Source organism: Dermacentor albipictus, chromosome 1, assembly GCF_038994185.2.
Source record: "Dermacentor albipictus isolate Rhodes 1998 colony chromosome 1, USDA_Dalb.pri_finalv2, whole genome shotgun sequence".
Classification (NCBI taxonomy): domain Eukaryota; kingdom Metazoa; phylum Arthropoda; class Arachnida; order Ixodida; family Ixodidae; genus Dermacentor; species Dermacentor albipictus.
Genome location: NC_091821.1, coordinates 369360747 through 369378159, shown reverse-complemented (window position 1 = coordinate 369378159; position 17413 = coordinate 369360747).

Here is a 17413-nt window from a genome sequence, read left to right as displayed (position 1 = left end):
TTGTTTTGTTTGACGGAATCGTATGTACGCGCATGTAAACACTCATCGGAGTTTCTACGTGATCTTTAATACCATGTAATAACGGTGATTTTCAATAAACCACCTTAATTTTTATTAAAAATTCGAAAGGTACTGGGCGATTTTCAGCTTGCGCCAATTAGAGTATACGTGTATGAAAAAAAGGAAAGAAACAAACAAAATGCGAAATTCTTCGCTCCGTTTACATTATTTCTTCCTGCGCTCGTGCATTGTACGCGCCGACACAACATGCGCAAGCTTTGACTCAGGGTTTCTGTGCTGCCTTGTTCACTGTGTAAGTGCAGTAGTGTGGTGGTCATGTTCTGCTTAAAGGGCCCCACACCAGGCCCCATAGAAAATTTTGGTTATACGCAGGAAATACGTGTCCTCTAGGGAGCGCTCTGCCGCAAAATTTTTTTTCAAATCGGCTCATTAATAGCCGAGATAGAAATATTTCAGTGCCGAGAACCCGTGATTTCACAAGGCGAGGTCCACTTCATAGCGAGACACTCTCTCCACCCGTCCCGTCTAACCTCTGCAAGCGAAATTCCTTCCCTGCGTTCTCCCTTGCCGGACCTCGAGGATCGCGTGACGCATACGTCAGCATTTTGCGCGCTGTGCACAAGGACACATGAATAGCAGTATAATTCAGTCCTACATGAATACTGAGGCAGAATAAGCGGATTGTAGAACATGATTTCGGCGCTGGGACACGGTAAAAAATGGCAAAGTTTCGGTACCTGCGCACGTGACTGCACGAGCATGGGAACAAGCAGACGAAGCGGAAGTACACCTCTCTTGCTTCGGTGCGAAGTAATACAAAAAAAAACATGCAGACATTCCGTTGGTGTGGTTTATTATTTCTCTAAACTTCAATTCGTCAATTGAAGCAACAGATCACATAAATAACAGATACTGCCTTGAATAATTCTCGAAGTCACGTGTCACCACGAGCGACGTCGCACTGCGGACACGAGTACGTAGACGCAGGGACACGAGTACGTCACCGTCCGGCTTGGAGCGCGGTCGCCGTGAGGGAAAAGAAAAATGGCATTCGGATTGAAATTTCATACCTTTCCGCGCGAGTAATGTTTAACAGTCTCGGAAGAGAACAGCAGGGGCCCTATAACGTAAAACTATTCCAATATGTTTCTATTCCAATCTCCTGACGTCAAGTTTGCGTAACCACCAACGCAAGAACCGGGCGGTCACCCGCAGTGTTGTCTGAACAGACCAATCAAACGCTCTCCTAGTTCATAGGAGGTCACTTTTGTTTGCTTGAAAAACGAATAACATTGCCTACACTGAACGGCTTGTCGTATCTAATTGGCTGACAAGAGGCGAGGAGAACGCTCAAGGGGAGAGGGATTCGATGGGGCCGAGCCACTGCACTGAAACTCGATAACCGGATGAAGAGGGTGGTGCCAGCGTCTACGATTGGTCGGCTTTCCCTTACTTAGCTTGCGGTGGCTGGTCGAAAATCGCGGCGACATGCAACGCAAGCTCAAGAATGACGCTAAAACAGACCCTTAACAAAGAAGAGTTGGCAGAATGAGGGGGTAAACGTGCCGAAAGTGCTCGAAAAAGTTACACAGCCACGCAAGAAGTTTTATTATACGCAAATACACCCATGTTCTCCGGCAGGCGCGAGTAGCCAGCGTCTGAGCGATCGGCGGCAGCCATCTTCTATTCCTTTCGGAACGGGGCAGCCTGCGGCTATTCCGAAGAAAATTCAGTTTTTTTCGGCATATTAATGCATCTTTATCGCGTACACGTCACTTTGACGCGGTGAGTTCTTGCGGTTTGTGACGTCGCGTGAGAGGCAGGTGAAGTGGGTGCAGCCCGAAAACTTTTTACCAATAGCCGAGGGCTAATGGCGAAAAGGGGTCGAATCAGAAATAACTGTTTTTCCTTTTTCTGTCAAATCATGCATAATCAATGTGTACACATCATATCAGATGGGGAGGTATCGCGGTTTTCGTGACGTCACGTGACAGACAGGTGAAGTGGGAGTGGTCGAAAAAAGTTTTTGACCAATCGTGGAGGGCTGATAGCAAAATCGGAATAGAAAAGTTTGGAATAGTTTTACGTTATAGCGCCCCAGTTTACAATAGGCAGCGAAGCACTGGAAATCGTAAGGGAATACATCTACTTACGGCAGGTAGTGACTGCGGATCCGGATCATGAGACAGAAATAATCAGAAGGATAAGAATGGGCTGGGGTGCGTTTGGCAGGCATTCTCAGATCATGAACAGCAGGTTGCCATTATGCCTCAAGAGAAAAGTGTATAGTAGCTGTGTCTTACCAGTACTCACCTACGGGGCAGAAACCTGGAGGCTTACGAAAAGGGTTCTACTCAAATTGAGGACGACGCAACGAGCTATGGAAAGAAGAATGATAGGTGTAACGTTAAGGGATAAGAAAAGAGCAGATTGGGTGAGGGAACAAACGCGAGTTAATGACATCTTAGTTGAAATCAAGAAAAAGAAATGGGCATGGGCAGGACATGTAATGAGGAGGGAAGATAACCGATGGTCATTAAGGGTTACGGACTGGATTCCAAGGGAAGGGAAGCGTAGCAGGGGACGGCAGAAAGTTAGGTGGGCGGATGAGATTAAGAAGTTTGCAGGGACGGCATGGCGACAATTAGTACATGACCGGGGTTGTTGGAGAAATATGGGAGAGGCCTTTGCCCTGCAGTGGGTGTAACCAGGCTGATGATGATGATGATGACCTTTCCGCGGCGCGTAGCGATGTAATTCTTTGCAAACACGATCGTTAACGCGCATTAATTGCTCTGCGCTTGTCAGCTCAAGATGGCCAGACCTAGTGAGGGGCTCTGTAATCTGAGCTTTGTGCTCCGTCCCGTCAGCCAGTGTGAACATTGAAAATGCCGAACATTATGTGCGGTCTTCCAAATTGTGGGATTATTAAACATTTATTTTTTTTTGTGTAGAAGAAAATATAAAGCTTGTGCCTTATGATCATTCATTCTGAATGGAGACATTAATTCATTAATTTATTCATTCAGCGCTGATTTCGTAACTGTGTCTTTAGATAGCAGGCTCAAATGTAGTGTTTATTTGTCTGGAGTTATGCAATGAATCACAACTAATATTCTTTAGAGAAAAGTCAGTGAGATTGTACTAGGAAGGGGTGAACATCAGAAGTGCTTAGTTCATAACACCTCCCAGGTAGACAAAAACAAAAACCGTCACAGGACCGGAACCTTACAGGTCTGTGCGGCGCACGCAGCACAGTCACAGCGTAAGCTGCAAGAGCGGCTTTATAGGAGCTCCATTTTCGCCACCACAGAGTACAGGGTCTTCGCAGTGAAATCGCTTCGCATCGTTTTCCCGATAACGTTCTGAACTGTCCGCCCGGCGTCCATGACGAGCTGCGGCTTGTCCTGCTCTCTGCAAAGCGGTCTGCTGTGCCCGATGCCGCCCGGTTGCAGCCGCGCCCGTAGCTTTATTACGATTCGCCTGTTCGAGCACCAGCGGTTCGCACCTTGCGAGGAGGCGCCATAACGTGTGCCGAGAAGTAAACACAGGTATCCAGACTACGTGGCACACATGTCACATCCCTTGACCCGTGGCACGGTACGTTGCTGTTGTTCTTGATGGCGGCATTGGTGGTTTATTGGCATTCCCTTCTAAACGGGGTGGTGATAAAAAGTCACCTGGCCTGCCTAAATTAACCAAGTACAATTATACGCGCACCATGCAACTGCTACATGCTTCATGTCGGGACACCTGATGGAATATAACGGAACTGCAATGCAAAGTTTGTACGTATCGACGCTATGCGGCGCGTATGTCACATCGCGTGACAAATGGCATGATACGATGCTGCTGCTGCTCATGAAATGGCATTTCCTTTGAAACGGGACGGTGACAAACAGTCACCTAGCCTGGTTGATTTAGTCCGGTATGCTATACATGTGTTTCATTCTGACATTTTTGTATCTCCTTAATCTTCTTCCCCAAACATTATCTATCTACCTTGTACCGCTACTTATGCAATTGGTACATGGCGTGCTACCTGGTGTAAGAATATGCAAGTGCGATGCAAGGAGCGCACGTATAGATGCTACGCGGCGCGCATCTCACATCGTAAGGAAAGTGGTGTGATACGACGCTAATGATGATGACTATGATGATGATTTATTGGAATTCCGTTTGAAATGTGGCGGTGACACAGTCACCTTTCCAGCTTGATTTAATCAGGTGCAGAACACATATTTTTTTTCTTGCATTCTTGTATACATCTTGAACTTCTTTTTCTCCCTCAAACCTTCTTTAACAGCCTTGTACCGCTACCTGCGCATCTGGTACATGGGGTTCTACCCGGTGTAATAATATACAACTGCAATGAAAAATATGCAGGCATCGACACTACGCGGCACGCATGTCACATCGCGTGTTTCCTTGCCCGCTAGGATTCGTTTATAGGGCATTTTCCCGATGCATGCTAGCAAGCGCTGGCATGGATTATTGGTATATTGGACTGCCACACAGCTGCGCACCAGTTTGATTCAGGCGCGAAGTGTTTTTTTTTTCTCATTCCCGGTGATAGCTGCCACGGACACCATACACAGGCGGCGGTGGCGGATACCATCGCCAACCGAGACGGCTATCGGAATGAGCACATAACAGCTTACGCTATAAAACATAGAAAGAACGCTGCTCATGTGATATGCAGAATGCCTCATGCAGCATGAGGAGTCGCGCCAGCGTTACCAATGCCAGGTGAGGTTAGAGAGCGTAACTAACGACGTTGCTGCGTGCAAGGTCCGCATATTTGCATGGTTGGCTGCAGCTCATGCGGCAGCCGACAGGTTACAAGTGAGACGAGTTGGTGTGCGCATTCACCGACAGTCTCGGCAGGTGCACAGAACACACGGCCGCGGCTCAGTGCGTTAAGGAGTCACTCGTGAGCTCTTGGCGTGACGACGGAAGTTGCAACTCGACTTGCTTTAACGATAACGATCTGCAAAGCCCTACGACGTAGGTGAGGAGTCATATTTTTAACGAGGTGGAGACAGGTATGCATGAAGGTGTGCATCGATAACGGGCCTACATTAACTTGCACGTGAATAGCCGGACCGGTTAAAATAAAATGACTAACCATAGGTGTTCTGTGGCTTGCATATCGTTTACTTTCGTGTGTTGGGTGGCGAAGAAAAGGGCAGCAGCCGCAATAAAGATAATCGTTTAGAAATATACTAGCAGGTAATGCAGAATCACGGATGTTTTTTATCTACATCAAACAATACCCACGCCACTCAATTTTCTTTTAATTACAATCTGCCTCTGTTTGGTAGTTTTGGTATTACTGGGAGAGTGTTTCTATTGTCACATACCCATCCACATGTCTTTAACGAGAGTACATTCGCTTATCGTGACGTGACGCTACCCTTCGCCGCTTGTTAGAATGGCTCGCACATTAATTAGAGGTGGTTAAAAAGGTGTCGAACGGGAGTCTTGTCTTAAACGAAGACTTTAGAATCAAACTATATAGCTTCCTTCATGCTCCAGGAACGCAGACTTCACACATGTTATGCCCATTGCAATAAGGATACTTGAACCTCATGGAACACGATCACAACATTGGAAATCATGTATCGACAGCAGTGGTGCAAGCAGGCTACAATAAAACGAAGCGGAGTGATTCGTCACTACTGTGTACAAGTTGCAAACTGCGATGCGTAAATGTGTGCTTTGTGTTAAAGGGCTACACATAGGTTAGATGATCAAGAATATCGTATCGTTACTTTTTCGATGATGTAATAATGAACAGTTTCATTGCATCTATGAGCATTAACCCCTAGTATTGCGCATATTAGCCATCCTAAAAGGAACGTCACACATCAAATTATGCTAAGGATACATGTTATATTTAACTGACCAAGTAAATATCTTATCTTCGATTGGTCGAAGTAGTGGAGCGAGCGTTAATTGGTCGAGAATCTGGATAAACGACAGCGCATAGAGTGAGCAGAAAGTGTTCACTCGATGAACAGTCCACTGCGTTTTCTTTTTTTCACAGCTAATCATCGATCCCAAGCCCAGTTAAAAGTGTACCGAACCAAGTAATGTCCCTAACTCAGTCCGTAACTCTTAGCAATAATGTATACGGTATCCTGCAACGGCCAAATCGACGTCGACCGATCCACCAGCAGGAATGGTGGCCTTGCGCTAGTAACAAGCATGGATAACCAAATAAACCTCCCTGATGCAGACCGCAATTGCTAAGAAAGAGCAAAACAAAGTTTCTGGTTCAGTGTTGTCATCATTACAAAACATTAACAAATGCCCATCAGGTGATATTAGCTGACCCTTTGCTCATGCGCTGTCAACCACTCGTTGATGCCTTTGTAGATTCACCCAATGAGTCCCATTTTCTTTACGAAGCCATACAAAACTATTCCTTGCAACCGTGTATGCTACGTCACGCCGGATCTAGTGTCTATATTCAGTGGTCTGGACCGGAGACGCGGCCGCACAGGCTCCGCGCGAAGTCCGGCCAGGTAACATTATAGGTGCTCGCGACATTCCCATAGCCGGCCGTGGGAACCCTGGATGGCCTACGGGCGCAGCTTTCGCCTTCCGCGGTTCCTTGAGCGCACCCGTGGGTGCGTGCGTATATGTCCCAGAGCCGAGGGTGGAGGCAGGGCAGGAGTCAGCGTTCCGCAACGCTGCCGATAACGTGGCCGCGGAGGCTCTGCGGGCCGGAAATGAAGTAGCCGGGCTTTCGGCGTTGTTTCGCGCTTGTTGCTCTGTTTGTTGGGCGCGCGCGCAAGGGCGTCTGCGCAAGCACATCACACGCGAACGCGTCTCTTGCTACGCACCCGTGGCTCATTCCGAGTCGACAGCGGTATGACCGCCGGCACTTTGCGCATGTGGTTAAGCGAAGTGCGAGGCGAGACGACGGGGAACGGCGGCGATCAAGGATGCGGGTAGGAAGGTGGTTGGCGTGCTCAAGCAGTTCGAAACTGTACATTACATTATTTGTTAATTTATTCGTCAATTTACGAATCTGTCCCTTTACGATTGCGACGAAAGCACACACAAACACATGTACACGGGGAGACAGTAACCGATCAATTCCGTCCCCTTCCCCCTTATTACATTTAATGCATGCCTCTCCTGTAGAAAGTTTGTAGCAAATTGATGACTCTCTTGAATGCCGCACTGCTGCCTGCCAAATGCAGTTTCGATTTTTGCCATGTGAACAGCAAACACATGTTTTCGTTCAAACGAAGAAACAAAAGAGGTAGCGCTCCAGCTATTCTTGCACTGGTGTGTGTTGAACGTCACCGTCATGCTCAGTAACGGACGGCATATTTGCTACTGTGAGCCGCTTATGACAGCGGTGTCTATACAGGCTACGAGTCCTGCATCGATACGGTAGGGGAGAAACCGGTCTATTTACCTGCGCGGGTCGTTCCGCAGCCGCTTGACACCCAATATCCGTGTCAGAAAACGCCCCTCCCATTTTAAGCACCTCGCCGGCGCTTCATTTTAAAGGAAATAAAATCTGTCTTTGAACATTCCTCCGACCCAAGCGCGCACTTTATATCTCGCGGCCGCAACAGGGGACAACGGAAACGCTCCATCATCGGCGAAGAAAAGAGGAGCTGCCCGACAACGTTGCTCGGCCGGCGAATATTCTCGACTCGAGGCGACATCGCGTACGACACGAAGGCTCGACTCAGCGTTCGCTTAAAACGACAAAAAACGCACGCGCGCGCGCGAGCTGCAGGCCCGACTTTAGTCAAACAACGGCGGCTGCCGGACAGTTGACGATAAGGCCTGGCCAGTCTATGATGACGCAGAAGGCCGCACAAAGCCCCGTCACTGAAGAATAGATGTGTCTCCCCGACCTCCGCCATTTATGTATGTATCCGCCCTTCCGAGTTGAGGCGTGAAAGTGTCACCGCGAACTGCGAACGCGAACGTGGTCTCTCACTACTCGGGGAAATGCGCGGCGGCATGAGGCTGCGCTAGCGTAAGTGTGAAGTATGGAAGGAGGGAGAAGAAAAAGAGCTCCTTTCATAATGGAGTCAATGAATAGCTGCTTCCGAAGACGTCAAGCATGGCAAGACGCGGGGTGAGGGGGTTCGCCCGAGGGAACGAGAGAGACGACTCTCTCTCTCTCTCTCGCGTGCGAGCAGTGCCGCCTTCTACATCCTTTTACTCATTTTGTTTTCTCGCCTCTCCTGTACTACATAAGAGCACGCGTTACCAAAGACGAATATATAAAAAGGCAGAAAGAAATACATTTTATCATCTTTTACAAAAGCAGCCAACCTTCATTTTTCTTCGTCGCGCTGCGCGGGGAAGCCGCGCGAGTGGGCAGGCTGCGTGTGCCGAGCGAGCGTCGCCTCATCGTAGGAATTTTTAAAAAGTGTCTAAAAATTCCATAATCGCATAAAAAAAGAAACGACAAATGAATAGGAGGAGCGTGCGCTCCCCCCAAGCGGTTGCCAGCTTCAAGTCGATCCGACGCTGGCGTGGCGAGTGATGGTAGCGCAGCGGATCCCGAGTAAAGTGAAAAACGATTACTTATGAAAAAAAAGAGAATGAATGTATGAAAGAAGAAAGAAAAAGAAGACTGCGAATAAACACGAAGAACACTTGGACAACGCCTATTTGTTTTCTTCACCTCGCGTTTGCTCTTGCTCATCTTGGTCACCGAGAGTTCGCTGGCCTCACACTTTAGACCATATTTGCGTATTTTCTTTCACATTAGGTTCTGGTGCTGTGGTACACGACACGACGGAAGGCTGCAGCCGGAAGAACATGTTTTTATCCGTCTCTAAATTTTTTATGGGCTCTCCTCTGATGGTACATGAACGCTTGTTAAAATGGGGGCACGGTTTAACGTGTGCCCCGTGAAGCCGTCACAGTGTTTTGCAATTCATGATGACCGAGTTCGGTGAAGCTACCCTTGTTTGAACCCAAGGTGTTTCGGTTAAGCTCGCTGTGCAGCATAACACAACCTTGCGGACTGATTTTTTTTTTATTTACTCTCATACCCACAGCGCCATTTAGGCATTACAGTGGGGGGGTTACATACATCAATGTAAGCAGCTTATGGCATCGAATAAACAGTATTATGCTATACAATACAATGAAAGAGAAAAAGAGAAAAAAAAAACGCAAAAATGACATGACAAAAATGGTACATCAGGATATCAATGTACAGCACGCAGGAAACGGCATCATAGAATTAAGTAATAAAGCACTATATAATGATAGCAAACTCTGCAATTACTGCATACTGAAAAATAAAGAAGAAAATTTCAAAGAGCATTTGCAAAATGTTCATTATTAAGTATACTAACTACGGCAGCAGGCAGTCGATTCCATTCTAAAATGGTTTTGGGGAAAAAGGTGCTTTTGAAAAGTTTAGTTCTACAAGTGTATTCCCTAACCTTGAGCTCGTGATCTGTTCGTCTGGATATATAATGTGGCTGAAGAATATACTTATTACGGTCTATTCCGATTTGGCCATAAAATATATTGTGAAAAAGTTTCAAGCGTAATGTCTGCCTTCTCTTTTCTAAGGTGTCCCATTTTAATGTTTGTTTTGCGCTAGTAATACTAAGGTTTCTGTCATAGTTGCCGATTACGTACCGTGCTGCTATATTCTGAACTCTCTCAAGTTTATCTCGGTCGGTACACGTAGGAGGGTCCCATACGGTACATCCATATTCTAAAATGGGTCTAACATAGCTTTTGTACAGAAGATCGCGAGCCTGCTGGGGAAAGAGTTTTGTATTGCGCCGTAGAAATCCTAACACTTTGCATGCCTTTGCTGTAATGAAATCAACATGCCTGTGCCAACACATGGACGGCGTGAGGAATACACCCAAGTACTTGTACTCGTGAACAATCTGCAATGGGGAACCGGAGAGATAAAAATGATGTGTTGGCTTGAAGAAAGAAAAGCAAAGTAGCGCGAATTCGGTGTAGCAGGGTGTATTGGAACTATTGAACTGCCCTTCGGTAACTCAGTACTTCACCTTTCTTTAGGAAGAGTGCCGTAACTAAGCGCATTGTGCCAACCCAAAACGAGCCATGTCACAGAACAACGGGGCTCAACGTCATAAGTTACGAGCTTTGTAAAGGACCCGGACAAAGAAACGGAAAACGTGGCACCTATACGAATACGCCTCCTCTAAAGACAAATGTCCTTAGAGAGCTATAACAATACCTCAACATGCGATCCAAGTCCCACGAACCAGGCATAAAAAAAAAAACGAAATAAAGAATGAAGCCGGAGACGGCCAAATGGAAGCCAATTCTGGAGCGCCATTGGAAATCCGAGGCGAACGTAAAAGAGAAAGAAAAGCGAGGGTGCCCGATGATGCGGGGAGCTGGGGAGAGGAGAGAAGCGGGGCAGGCTAATTCGACCCAATTGTGCGCCGCCGGCCGCCGCAAATTCCGTTTACGAGCGCCACGCCAGGCCGTCACGATTTCAACTCCGCCCCGAAACCCGATACCCCGTGGACCGGGCACGTCACGTAGTAGGCCCCGCGCCCGCGCATTCGACAAGAACAACAGAACCCCTCCGGCGACGGCTACGCCGGACCTCAAGCGCCATAGGTGTTACCCTCACTCTTCCCCCGCCGCAGAGTCCTCCTTTCCTAGCGTTCTTACTCCCTTCCATCCACGAAAATAGTGAGCCCTACGCACCCGCCCGCGCTTCTCATTTCCCAAATGCACCTTTGCCTCCCCTCTTTTATTCCCCCACATTTCCGGAGACTTGCCCTTTCTAACGCACGTATGCTGGACTTCTCCCAGGATGCTGCGGCAGTGGTCCGTGTAAAATGGACGCGGGTACCGAGGTCGAACGGTAGTGCACGCCGAAGCACTGCATGGCTTTGATCCTTTTTATCTTCTTCCTAGCCGAGTCTTCATGCTCTTCTCTCTCTCTCTGTCTAAATACCCAGTCATGTCGAACTTAAACGTGCAACTTTGTTGTGACCTAGCTTGATAGTATTCTTGCGCATGCTTTCATCTTCTAAATAAATCACATTCGCACTTCTGAAGCTACGCGGTCTTCCTCCTCGTCGAGGAAATGACATTCTGGCGTACTTTAACTTAGAGATGAAGTTACGAAATGGTTTGATGCAACGCATGCGTCCTAATGTCTTGACGCGTTCTACAGGTATTAAGCATCGTCATGTTCAACACAGATCAGTATATGGCAAAAACCTCAGTGTTCCTGAGAACACTCAGGGACACTCAGCTGAAAGCAGATCACGGGTATTGTAGGACGGTTATTTCATGTTGTTTAATTATTTTTTTTAATTTCTTGTGACTAAAAATGTTGCTACGAAATTTTAGGGTGTTTAGTTAAATAGACAATTCCTTAATACACTCGCTCTGCAAAGCGAGCTTGAAGAAACGCATACACGTTTTCTGTTGTGCTTTTCGTTGCCATTTAGAACGTCCTTTTCCGGAAACTCGCCATTTTACCTAAAGGAGCCTTTTAGCCGTTTGTGTTGTTTAGTTTACATCGCCGAACCGACCTCGACACGTCAGGGTAGTAAATCACGAAAACTAATTTGGTGTTTTTTTCAATCGTTCAAACGTTCAGTTTCGCCTATTTAATCTCTATATATTTTAAAACCGCTGGGTCTCGAGTTACTTGCTGCCTAGATTTACGGTGTTTCTGTGCCGATGACAATTAATATCGCTTCTTTAAGCTCTTCGAAATATGTAGCATAATGTACGTCACTATAGCCGTATCATTTCTTGCAGGAAAGTGATTTATGGTACTTTATCCGTGAATTTAAAATGGTCAGACGTTTTAGTTTTCAGACACAAAAACTTGGTGTGAATGAGTGCCAGTTAATTCCTCCAAATAAAAAGCGAGATGCCGTAGCAAGCCAGCCCAGTAGTTTGAAAAGAGCCTGAAGTGAGAAATGCCCGGCGATCAATCGTTTGCTATTGTTGTTAATCTGTGCCGTTGGCAAGGCGTGCCTGCTGATTCTCCAAAGCCATTAAAATTATCTAAGGCCTACGAGAACAAAAACAATCAGGATGTTTTCGAAAGAGCGAAACCGCTATTTTCCCGAGTAAGCAAACAAAACATTTCCGAATGTTCGTCAAGGCAAACAAAATAGTGCCTAGAGGAAGGTATCCCCTGCCGGTACCACAACTCGCATTAAAGGCCGGCCTTTCCCGCTGAATCCTCGCCGAGAAGGGGACAGCGCCCGTCTCTCGCCTTACTCATACTCTTTCCTCGGCGTCCTTAGCGAAGCAGCCAAAGTGCACCGATTACGCGCGAGATCACGGATAGCGCAGCAGCCGCCGTAAGAAGGAACCGCGCTCGCCGACGCCCATGAGCGCGTTTATAAATTATTCCCTGCCCAAGCAGCCAGCAGCGCGAAAGGGTGAGGAAGACAGAGAGAGAGCGAATGGAAGATTCGGGCCGCCGGCTCATCGAGCGCCCGGCCCCGGCGCTCAAAACGTGACCCGGGTCGAAGTTCCTCCTGTCCGGGGGTATCGCCCCGGTCGACCTCTGGGCCGACCTCGGCCGCTGATTGGACGGCTCTGGGCCAGGCGGGGGCGGGGCCTGAACCCTCTGCCAACCTTCGCACGCAGCACGCACACACATCGAACGTCGTTTTGTGTGTGCTGCGGCGGCACGAAAACTGCTCGTCGGCCTTGGACATTGCGGGCGAAATCCCCCAACCCGCTAAAACTTTACGAGCGGTCGCAGAAACGTGCTTCCCCCCTCCGTGCGGTGACTGCCGCTTCTCTGGAGGCCACGTACTCGTGGCGGGAAAGCCTCTCTCACCCTACCTTTGACGTGCGTGCAGTCGACGTGCTGGGGAAGTGGATTAGGAACGAAGGCTGAGGGCGGAAGTAGAAGGATCGGGAAGACTCGGCGAGCTGGCCCAAGGGTGGAATGAAAATACTCCTGGAAGCTGTACGCACTAGCGAAGGGCCAGGCTCTGCGGGGCTAGGAGAAAACAACAACAAGAAGGAACAGATTAAAGCTTCGGCACATGCGACAGAACTCAGGCTTCTCCCGATAAAAGCGCGCGTCGTTGCTCTTACTAGACCGATTGTCGTGGATTTCTTCAACTAACAAGACGCAACGGTTCGTTAATTCATTAGACTCGCCGCGCACTTTGTAGGGTCCGTTTCCGGGAAACTAAGGAAGGGCGACCGGGTGATTGCGCTCGGCTCGATATTTATGGACAAGCAACAAGCTCTAACCAAAATAAACTCCGGTTGGCTACCACGCGCAAGAACGAAAGGAAGGGAGCGAGTAAGTACTAAAGAAGTTGCAAAACGTTGGTTTACTTTAGGACACAGGCAAAGCGTTGCACCATGATATCTTAGGGTCACAATGGAAACAGCATAGCTCGTCTTAACACGCTACTAATGGTGCATAGCGGTAACCTTTTGGAACGTATTTACTAAGGAAGTTTGCACTAGGGAAAGTACGCAGGCTATTGAAATCACTTCCACGTGGTTACACAAGCAAGACGGAGGTTCACAGGAACATGGATCCTTAAAGTGATTCACAGTGGTTGAACGAAGGAACCATGGTTTCTAAATGAGGTCTCGTCCTCGCTGCCCCGATGAATACATGTTCCATCTCTAAAAGTTGGCTACAGCGACGCCCCATGTCCTACGCCATGCTTGTAGCTTAAAAGTTCGGACTTGAACATTCCGAAATGTCACTAGTTATGAACTAACATAAGTCTCTTCACCAGAGTTGCTTTTCAACTGGTGCAGCGGCTGCTAGCCGATTTTGAGAAATTAGTTCAAACTGCAATACTCTTAAGCGTCGATATCAAGCAACGTAAAACTTTTTCAATTTTTCTACTTAACCCCTCCCCCCCTCCTCGATTATATAATGGGAAAATTCACATCATATATCTAGAGCAAATATTAGTAAGCAATTTCGCTTAAGTTTCTATCAATGCAGGATGTGTCTTCGCGTTTGAAGATACTTCGAATTCATTTGCGGTACCTTGTATACAGCAGCACACTTTCGAAAAAATCATCAAGCGCCATATACTGCTGCGATCGCTAATAAAATGCAGTGAGAAGAAAAAAAGACTTAGTCAAGTTCTCTTAAACGCAATCCTAAATATTTTCTACTTGTAAAATATAACAAAAAAAAACCAAAACAACTGTGCGTTATAGACAGGCCGTTCTTTATGAGTCATAAAAATGATTGCAGAGGACCTTATCGGTGCTCCAAACAGCAGCGTCCCATCATCCCACGTTGGCAGTGGATTGACCAATAACACTCAAGCGCTTCGTAAACGACTCCATAAAACGTCTTCAGTGCGATGCAGTTCTGTCTCCCATCCTCGGACCAAGCGTCTGCTTTTGAAAGTTTTACGAGCAGATTTTTAAAATTATTTCGTTGTTGGAGAGCCCCAGATGCAAGAAACGAACAGTGGACAGTGGTTCGTCTTTCGTAGCATGTGCGCGCTTATTCACCCCAGTTTGAACATGATAAGCCAGTACCTACGGCTACATATAAGCTATATTTTTAGATCGCGGAGCAATGGGAAACTTTAAAACACAGAAAAACGAAGGCGTTGAAGGCATTTTCGGACAAAGATAACTTTTGATATGGGTGGGCTAGGTTCTGTTATATATTATACTACTCATGCTATTTCGGCGCCCAAATTTCATAATCTGTTTATAAGTTTTACGGATTTAATTCAAGTCTCAGACGACCCAAATAGTTTCTGAACACGCCGCCCACTTACTGGGAGATCCGCCTCAGTAGGTTCATGGGCTTGAATTAAAGCTTTAAATGAAGAAAATAATTGTGTGGACTGACTGTCTAAGTTGGATATTCGGGATATTGTAAGGCAAATGTATTGTCACTGTTCTGTAGTGGAGTGGTTTTATGATTGTACAGCGAAGCAAACCTTGTTATTTGAAATCAAGTGACTTGAGATGTGCAACAGAGCAGCAGATCTGCAGCGACTTATAGAGACCTTAATCCACCTGCTTGAGTTGGCAGTGTGATATACATATGGCTTTTTTTGTATAACATACACCCTTCAAGTTCTCCTGAGTACTGTTCATGAAAATTGTGAACGTTCACCACTCCCGGGCCTACATGAGTGCCAGAGACATTACGCAGAGAGAACATCAAAAAAGAACTATAAACACTGAACAAGAATCCCTTTATTATACGCAGAACATTCGGAATATGGTCCAACCAATTGAGCTGTGGTAAACAAGTCATCTGCAGTAAAAATTCCGAACACATTGGTGGTAGACGTCAAAACTTTATTTTTTGTCCGGCAAGCTAATAGGTTGGGCTTCACCGTGTCTGAGCGTCTGCCACTATCCCCTGGGCCTTGGCGTCATCGTCGGCCCACTGGACTACCCACAGTTGATCTTACGGGGCTGAGCTGAGAAGCACAGCACACCAACGCGCGTGTATGCCTTAGCTAGAGGCAATCTCCCCGTTGCTACTCGTCAGCCCATTGCATTCTCACAGCATATGCTCAAGAGTTGCTCTTGGGCATATACGTTAGTAATAACTTTTGTGAATTGTCCTGGAGGCTTTTGGCTACTTTGGCTCAGGTCTCCCACGACGGGACGTCGAGATCTTGTCTCAACGCCACCTCGTGGGCCTGCTGGACGCCCCAGAGTTGGTCGCCGAGGTCGGAGCTGCGCAGAGCGGCAGCCCACTTCAGCGATAGGATCTCGGAGTTTAACTCGTTTTTGCGTTGGGCGTTACATTCCCACTGGATTGGATTGGATTGGAGCCAACTTTATCCCATAGCATGTGTTGGAGTGTAGCTGTTTCATGTGTGCATATCTTACATGTGTCTTCTTTGCGTACTTCAGGGAATATCCATTTAAGGTGAAACGGGTTCGGGAAAGTATTTGTTTGTAGTTGGCGTAGAGCCACTGATTGTGCCCTATTTAGGTCCTTGTGTAGTGGTGGGAATGTTCTTCTGGCTTGTTGGTACATCTTTGTGATGTCATGGTATCTGGTCAGTCTGTCTTGTTCGGCTCGGGGGTCTTCTCGAGAGACCGGCCGGGCTCGTTCCGTCAGCTCTCGCGCTCTGCAGTGGGCTACCTCGTTGAGGTTCGGGGATGCCTGGGAAAGTATTCTGTGACAGTCCACCTAGTGGACATGTCCATTTCACCATCTGTAGAAGTTCTGACTGGCTAGTCTGGGCAGCGAGGCCCCACAGCCAATCAGCACTTCAATAGCAGACGAAATGGACATGTCTGCTAGGTGGACTCTTACAGAATACCTCCCTCGGTCGACTGTGTTGACGTGGGCGGAGATCCATAGCATTAGACTTGAACATATGCTCAACAAAATTTTTATTGGGCATGAAGTTGGACCACGGTGTATGATAAGTGGCGTTGTAAATGAGTTATGCCGTAACCCGTCCATCGTACTTTGCTGGCAAACTAAACTGAGCAACGTGCGGTCCACAGTAATACATTGAGGAGTTCTGCACCAACGTTAAAGAGTGCGAAATGTATACATAATTTGTACAGTGGCATGGACAGAAGTTGGATTGTAAGTGAACTATCCGTCGTGAAATAATTACATTCGTTATGGTGTAAAGCTGTTTATTAGTAACCAGCGTTTGGGCTGACTGTCAGAGCAAGGCACGGACTCTCAGCACGAGCGGCGTTCCCCGTGCAAGCGCGCTGGAGAGATTGACCCACTGGAAAGCGCTGGAGAGGATGACCCACTATATAGCGTTCCTCTTCTTCGCTGCAATGAATACATTATTATCGTTTTTTTTGTACTTCTTGTTCCTAGATCACTTATTTATTTTTACTCTAGAACAAATGGAAATTCGAGGTATTTTCTACCTCTATTTCTCCACTTCAACCAATTTATAACAGAACAGAACGCTCGACATGAACCATAAGTAAATGTGGCCAGTCCAGACCTTTGATGACGGTTGGCTTGCACTGCTGACTTTACTAGATGGCTCCAATACATGGTGTCAGTTTCAGGTGAGAGACAGAATGCATTATGAGTTGAGTGATCGCGTCTCCTTTTCGTGTCATTATTCATTTCCACGCATGGTTTATGGAAACGTTTTAAAATATGAGGCTAACTCAGCATCATCGACGAGCGCGCCTTCTAACAGTATAGCCAAGTACAGTGCAGAACATTGGGTTCCACACTTCATATGGGCAAGTTGCTTTATTTATGAACCAACAGTGAAAAAAAAATGTTTGTTGAGAAATCGTTCTGCCTATGGCTCCGAAGACCGTCAAATATAGCTACTTAACGAGCGCTGCTGCATAAAAATATGGGTCCGTCGTTCATATAACCTTTTTATGTAATTACCATCCGCGATTGGCCATGGGGTGTTTTCCCCGATTGTCTCGCTATAACAGCGGC